This window comes from Chrysochloris asiatica, unplaced genomic scaffold (genome assembly GCF_000296735.1).
Source record: "Chrysochloris asiatica unplaced genomic scaffold, ChrAsi1.0 scaffold00006, whole genome shotgun sequence".
In the NCBI taxonomy this organism is placed as follows: Eukaryota; Metazoa; Chordata; class Mammalia; order Afrosoricida; family Chrysochloridae; genus Chrysochloris; species Chrysochloris asiatica.
In genome coordinates, this window is record NW_006408524.1 from 19,544,712 (window position 1) to 19,553,419 (window position 8,708).

Consider the following 8,708-nt stretch of genomic DNA (forward strand, 5'->3'; position numbering starts at 1 on the left):
CTTGCTTCATAAAATGTATTAGGACGTTTTCTATCCTCCTCTATCTTCTGGAATAATTTGAGTAGAACTGGTGACATCTTTTCCCTGAATGTTTGGTAGAACTCACCAGTGAAGTCCTGTTCTTCTTTGGTTGGGAATATTTTGATGACCTGATCAATTTCTTCTTTTGTTATGGGCCTGTTCAGGTTTTCTACTGCACTGTGTGTAAGTTTAGGTAGGTCGTGTTTTTCTAAAAATGTGTCCATCTCTTCTAAGTTTTCAAATTTTTTTGGAGTACTAGATTTCATAGTATTCTGTTATTATCCTTTTGATTTCCTTTGGTTCCATTGTGGCATTGCCTGTGTGGTTTCTAATGCAAGTTAATTGCGTCTTTTCCCTCTTTTCTTTTGTTAAGTTTACCAATTTTGTTAATCCTTTTAAAGAACCTGCTTCTTGCCCTGTTGATTCTTTCTATAGTTTTTCTGTTTTCTATCTCATTTATTTCTGCTCCAATCTTTATTATTTATTTTCTTTTGGTGGCTGTAGGTTCCATCTGCTGGTCTGTTTCTAATTGTTGCAGATGATGTGTTAATGTGTGAATTTTGGTTCTCTCTTCTTTTGGATGTGTGCATTTATTGCAATAAATTGTCCTCTCAACACCACTTTTGCCATGTCCCAAAAATTTTGGTATGTTGTGTTTTCACTCTCATTTGTTTCTAGGAACTTTATGAATTCACATTTTATTTCTTCTACTACCCAGTCGCTTTTCTGCAGGGTGTTTTTCAGTTTCCATGTATTTGAATTTATTTCCTTGTCCTTACTATTGTTGATTTCTAATTCGATAGCATTGTGATCTGAGAAGATGCTTTGTAGTATTTTGGTGTTTGTAAATTTATGGAGGTTTGTTTTGTGGCCTAAGGCATGGTCTATTCTAGAGAATGTTCCATGTGCACTGGAAAAGAATGTGGATGTTTGATTACACCAGCATATTTGATTGATAGTTTTGCTGGATAAAAGATTCTTGGTTGGTAGTTTTTTTTTTTTTTTTTTTCTTGCAGGGTTTTATGTATGTCTCCCCATTGCCTTCTTTCCTGCATAGTTTCTGCAGAGAGATCTGAACTTAATCTGACTTGCTTGTCTTTGTACGTAATGCTTCTCTTTTCCCTAGCTACTTTCAGGAGTCTTTCCTTATCTTTAATTTTGGAGAACTTGATTATGACATGTCTCAGTGATTTTCTTTTGGAGTCTATCCTTCCTGGGGTTCGTTGAACTTCTTGAACATTTATCTTTTCACTTTTCAGGATGTTAGAGAAATTTTCTTCCAGCGGTTCTTGAACGATTTCTTCTGTGGACTTATGTGATTCTTCCTGTTCCAGAATGCCAATAATTCTTCAGTTATTCCTCTTCATGTTGTCCAGCATGAATCTTAGATCTTCAGAATTTTTAATCTTTTTTTTTTTTTTGGTTTTTCATCAGGATTTTTTTATCCTTTTTTTTGTTTGTTCTTCTATCTTCGTGGTATTGAGAGATTTGTCTTCCAACTCACTAGTTCTGCCTTCCATCTCTTCTATTCTACTCCTTTGCTCTTTCTAGTTTCTATTTGTCTATTTCTGATATTCTATTATTGATCGTTTGGACCTCTTTCTGTAGGTTTTGCATTGTTTCCAATTCTGTATCTATCTTATTTGATTGTTCCTGTAGCGCTTTCCTGACTTCTTCCTTATTTTTATCAACTCCATTGTAAAGTGTTTTGAGAAATTTTATAATCATTTTTCTGAATTCCTTCTCAGGCATTTTCAAGACCTGCCCACCTGCAACAATGGAGTCCAGGTCTACCTTTAAGGCATTTGTCTCAGACATTTTATCTTGTTTCTGGACGTGTGCTGATATGGTCATCTATTTTTGCATTTTGGACATGTTTAGTTTTTAACTTTGGCCTTAGTACTTGATTGAGTGTGTGTTTTGGTATTTTCATGCTTTCTGATTGCCTCCAAGTAGATGTAATCAGGAGGTAGGCTTCCCTTTCACTCTTCTTATTGCTTAACTCAGAATAATTTTCATAGGTGTTGTCTGCCTCCTGGTGTATGGCAGTTGGTATTGGTTCTTGCCTGGATTGTGGGGCTTTTATAGGGTGTGATTGTATCTTAACTATATGGCAGCAGTTTCTTTCTCTTCTTGGGTAGTATAGGGAGAGAAAGAGTCCTCATAGGTAAAAGGAAAACACAACAGAACTAAACAAACAAACAACCCCCCCCCCATAGCAAAAAACAAAACACAAAAACAGATTGGATACTGTAGTCTATAATCGCAGAAGAAGGAGAGGAAAGAGAGAAGAAAAAAACCCAAAATTCTTTAGCCTAATATGAGTATGACTTCAACATCTTCTTTTAGCTTTATGCCTTCAAAGCTGTCTCATAAATTTCAAGATACCACTGTTTGTTGTTATGTTGTACCTCATGGTTTAGTTTTTTTGCCTGTTTTGTTTTTAAACCCTCTCCCTCTCCACACACCCTGTTATGGAGTTTCCCTTATTGACAAACAGTTCAGGGCCGGCTGTGGCTGTTTTAAGCTGTCTGTTTGTAGCATAGTGATTATGAATCAGGCCACTAACCCCAAGATTGGCAGCTCAAAACCACCAGCTGTTCCACAGGAGAAAGACTAGGCCCTTTGCTCCCGCAAAGATTCACAGCCTCAGAAACCCTGTGCAGGGTCACTATGAGTCAGAATTGACCCCACATCACCCAAAAAGCAAGAAGGCAAGTCTCTCTAAATACTGAGAGGATGTGTGCCCTGGTGATCTATTTTTGAAAAATCAACCATTGAAACCCTGTGGACTACAGACCTACTCTGACACACATGGGATCACTAGGGGTTGGAATTGATTGACAGAAACTGGTTTGTTTCAAAAATATGTGACACTGTGAAAATAATTAAAATTTTAAATAAATGTGTTGCTTAATTCTCACATTCCTAGGTTTCATTCTCTAATGGCACATTTGACCTCAGTCATGGTTTTTCACAACCAGTGAGGATTGTACTTGGCGACAAGCAGAAAGAAACCTGCCAAAGAAAGTGACAACCCTTGATAAAGACAAGGGTCAGGAACTGATTTGTAAAGAAAAACGCTTTTGTCCCCTCTGTTTTTGTGGATGGCTTCCCAGTTAGTAAACATGGCTGCTTCAGGAAAACAGATTCTCCTAGGCTTGAATGAGCTTCCTTTAGTACACATGGACTTGGCCACATTCCCAACCCTTAGAGGCTGCCCTTTGGAAGGGACACCCATCTGATGTAGCTTTAAAGAATCCACAGAATGACAGGGCAGAAGTTACTGTAAGTTACCACCTCATTCCCTAGGAACATTTTGGAACCAAATTCCCCTCAACTCTGATTTGACCCAAAGTAGAATCGTCATCCTGGCTCACATTACCTGAGAGTGCGGTTACTTTTTCTCTCTTCAGATCCCTTCAGCTCTGATGGCTATAACATCATGAATCTTTATGTGGATAAAAAATGTATTGTGTACTGAAAAAGAAAGGAAAAAGGGTAGCAAAATGTTATCAAAGCTTCCAAATTTTAAGAATCATCAAAGTTAGGAAAAATTGACTTTTGGACATCAGTTTTGCATCAGATTTATTTAACTTGGTCAATTTCAACTATTATGCTCCATTTAACCTTCAGCTGAGAGTAAAATCATAGGATTTCATACCACCATACTTAATGATAGTATTCTTATTCCCTGGAATTAGGCTGTTAATTGCAAAAACATGCAAAATTCAGACTTTTATTAGACTTGTTAGAGGCTTATATCAGTGTCTGGTGGGGAGCTCAGTGGCTCTGTAGGACAAGCACTGGACTGCAAATCACAAGGTGAGTGGTTTAAGCCCACCAGGAGCTCCATATGAAAAAAATATGAGGTTTTCTGTTCCCACAAAGATTTACAGTCTTGAAACCCTATATAACAATAGCATATGAGTCTGGACAGTCCTCTTATATGGACCGAATCCCATGATGAAAATTACAAATTGTTTTGCTATCTCTGTGACTTGTGAATGAGTCCTGTGGACCAAGAGAACACCTTTTAATACTAAACTTTTTAATAGTTGCACTGCAATCTTGTAGTTCAACGTACAGTTTTTTAAATCTGTGTTTACACTTGCAATTATTCTGCTTTTTTTATTTTCCAAAAAAAAAAAAAAGTTTTATTGTGAATTTTATGATAGTTTACATGGGAGAACATTAGTTTTACAATCCCCTCCATGCATCATCAACTAACAAAAGCCTGCCCCTTGGTCATCAGCACACAACCCTTCTCCCTCTCTGGGTCTAAAGTCCCCAGCAGCTCCATCTCTCCACGTCATCGTTTCTGCCTCCATCTCTGGTGTCACTGCTTCTCTGGGTAAGGTCCTGTTCTCTGCTCTTTTCCTTTGGTGGTCCCAGGGACCTCTGCTCCTAGACTGCAAAGTCAATCACTCCCATCTTTTTGTTACAAAATGTCTACCTTTACATTTCCAACCCTCACAGTCAGTCCTGATAACAATTATTCACTATTGTATCACAAGAGACCTATCCACATCTCCTTTCATCAGCTTTACCCAGACAGACTGGATACTACTCAGTGGAGATTCTACCTTCTTCCACACCCTCTGGATCTAGGTTCCCTCTTGAAAGCTTGTAAATCAGTCATTTCTTGCCTTTGTAGCCTCCCCCGCCAACATGTTGGGTAACAAATGTCCAAATTGTCTATCTCTGTGTACAGAGGGGGTGGAAATGATCCTTGCTGTAAAAATGTGTTCCCTCTTTTGAGCTACTGCATCCATAGATGTAGGTCAAGTTCATCAAATTGTATCAGATTACTCTTTTTTTCCACTTCTTTCTTCTTCTAGTTGAGCTCTGATCATCCAGTCATTGAAGCCAGGTCAAGTGGGTATTATCTGCAAGTGTGGGTGTTCTTATGCATATGCCCTCTCTTTTTATCAGCTGGATGTTTCACTCTCCACTCTAGTCCTCTGTGGCTATGTCACTGACTCTGGGCCCAAGAGTCCCCAGGTCTTGCCACACTGCTGGCCAACCAGGTCTCCACCCGGGGTTCCCAGGAGTCTGTTGAATATTGTAAGGCTTAGCTCGCCGCTTCATTACTGTTTTTCCCTCAGTTCCCCTTATCGGTGATGAATGTGGTCACCAATCAGAGTGTGTATTCCTATGAGTCTTAGTCTTAGAAGGGTGTTTGCCTGGTATTTTTTCAAAACAGAGATTTTAGCTCTAATATCATAATTGCATGAAAAATTTACCTCATATATGTTTGCTTACTGGGTGACTGTCTAAATGCATACCAATGCACAACGATGGCCAATATTAGAAAAACAGTACATGTAATCCACCTTATAAGTAAAACAAAAGAATAGAACAACATGATCATATCAAATGATACAGAAAAGGCATTTGACAAAATCTAACATCCATTCCTGGTAAAAACACTTAGCAAAGTAGAAACTGAAGGGGAATTCTTCAACATAATTAACAGTTTATATGTAAATTCAATAACTAAAAATTACTCTCAATGGAGAGAAACTGAAAATATTTCATTTGTGAACAGGAACCTGAAAAACATGTCCTTTATCACCAATTCTATTCAATATTATGGCTTTCTGGTGTGGTGCTGTAGGATAAGCACTGGACTTTGAGCCACAAGGTCAGAAGTTCAAACCTACTAACTGCTCCTCAAAAACCCTATCCAGGATCACTATGAGTGAGAACCAAATTAATGTCACTTAATAACAACTCCTGCTGTGCATAAGGTTGCTATGAGTCGGTATCTACTCAATGGTACCTAACAACAACAATAACAACTCCATAATGTATTTGAAGTCTTAGCCAGATATATAAGGCATGGGAAATTAAAGGCATCCAAATTGGCAAAGAAAAAAATAAAATTCTATTTGCAGATGATATGATATTATGCATAGAAAATCCCAAAGACTCAGCAAGGAAATTACTGGAACTCATAGAAAGATGAATCAAACTTGTAGATTATAAGATCAATATACAAAAATCAGCTGGATTCCTCTATCCTGAAAAAGAGCTCTGAAAAAGAAATTAGGAAAACAATACCATTTATAATAGCTACCTGAAAGGTGAAGTATTTAGGAATCAATCTAACCAAAGAACAAAAGACCTATACAAAGAAAACTGCAAAACATGACTACAAGAAACCAAAAGAGACATATAAAAATGGAAAAATGTACCATGTTCATGGATAGGAAGACTCAGCATTGTGAAAATACCAACACTACTGAAAGTAGACAGTAGATATAACATAATCCCAATCCATATTCCAACATATTTTTTTGCCATGAGTTGTGTTTCATTTTCATTAATCATACAAATAATTTTCTATAATATCCCAGGGCAAACCAGAGGATTTGGTAGTCCCTTCAGAGACCCGCAGACCAATGGGTGGCATTGGTGTGGTGTGCCCAGGTTCACAGTGCAGCTTGTTGCTCATGTCCATCTTGCAGGTGGCTCTTCCTCCACATTACAACTGGGGTCTCAAAGATTATGGGGGTAGAGAATCCTCCAGGATCAGGAAATTTCACTCCTCTTCTCCTGCTCAATGTTCTCTTTGGTAGGCAGGATGTTCTTCTCCTGTGTCTCTGTTTTCTTTAGCTTGGCCTTATTGAAGCTGGTGATTTCCCTCATGTATGGATTGTCTGCCATTTTCTTAAGACCATCCCTGGTGTCCCACTCCCAGCTAAGGCTCTGGATGCCCCAACTCTTGTTGCTGCAGCAAGAGACCCCAACATCATTCTTTAAAGAGATGGAAAAACTGGCCACTAAATTTATATGGAAAGGAAATAGTTGTAAGCTAAACAAAACACTGATTAAGAAGAAGCACAAAGTTGGAGGTCACTCACTCCCTGATCTCAAAATTTGCTACACAGTTACAGTGGTCAAAACAGTGTGTACTGGTACAATGAAAGACAGATAGATCAGTGGGACAGAATTAAAAACACAGAAATAAATGTACCCACATACAGTTAGCTGAGCTTTGACAAAGGACCAAAGTATAGTAAATGGGGAAGAGACAGTCTAGTCTGTTCAACAAATGGTGCTGGCAGAACTGGAATCTTTCATTTTCAGAAGAGTGAAATAAGACCCATATATCACACTATATACAAAAACAAACTCAACATGGATTGAAGAACTAAATGTAAACGTAGAACTGTAAAGATTATCAATGAAAAAATAGGGATAACTTTGAGGGCTCTAATTCCGGGAATACACAAACTACCAAACATTTTGAAAACCACACAAACAAAAATAGGTCCAATAGAAAAGTGGGACATCCTAAAATCTAGACACTTGTATACATCAGAAGATTTTGTCAGATAAATTAAATGTGAGTCCACAGACTGGGAAATTTTTTTGCAATGACATATTAGACAAGGGACTAATCTCTAAAATTTATACAACACCTCTACAAGAGAAAGACAAACAAACCAATTAAAAAATGGGCACAAGCATAAGCAGATGCATCACCAAGGAAGATATTCAGGCAGCCAACAAACATGAACAAGTGTTCACGATCATTAGCCATTGTTCTTGTTAAGTGTTGTCGAGTTAGTTCTGACTCATAGCGACCCTGTATAGAGTTTCTGAGAAGTAGCTGATGGTTTTGAATTGCCAACCTTGTGGTTTGCAGTCCAGTGCTGATCCTACAGTGCCACACCAGAAGTCCAATTATCTATTGTTACTGTTCTTGTTAAGTGGCATCGAGTTGGTTCCTGCTCATCATGATCCTGTGTAGTGTTTCTGAGGAGTGGCTGGTGAGCTTGAGCTGCCAACCTTGCAGTTCAAACTGACCTTGCAGTCCAGTGCATTAACCCACAGCATCACACCAGGAGAGATACAAATCAAAACAACAACGAGATATCATCTCATACCAGCATTAATAACAAAATTTAAAAGAGAAAACCACAAATGCTGGCCAAGGTGTGGAGCGAATGGGACTCTATTATACTGCTTGTAGGCTGTGAACTGCAAGGTCAGCCGTTCAAAACTGCGAGCTGTTCCATGGGAGAAAGATGACTCTTTCTGCTCCCGTAAAGATTTACAGCCTCGGAAACTCTGTACAGGGTCACTATGGGTCGGAACCAACTCTACGGCACATAACAACAACAACAAGGACTGTAAAGTCGTTCAACTGCAGTGGAAAATGGTATGGCACTCCTATAGAAAGCTGGAAATAGAAATACCATATGACCCAGAAATCCTCCTACTTTGTGTATAACCACAAGAAATAAGAACCAAGACACAGTAGATTTATGTCCATCAATGTTCATTGCAACACTATTCACAAGAGCAAAAAGATGAAGGCAGCATAAATGCCCATCAGTGGAAGAATGTATAAATAAACTTTGGTATATACACATAATGCAAAACTCTACAAGAAAAAGACAAATAACCCAATTAAAAAATGGGCACAGGACATGAACAGACACTTTACCAAGGAAGACATTCAGGCAGCCAACAAACATGAAGAACTGTTCACGATCATTAGTCATTGTTGTTGTTGTTAAGTGTTGTCTGTCAAGTTGGTTCTGACTCATAGCAACTCTGTATAAAGTTTCTGAGGAGCTGCAGCAACATTGAACTAAGCAACACTGAAGAATAATGATGAGTTCATGAAACACCTCATAGCATGGATGAACCTGGAGGACATTCTGCTCAGT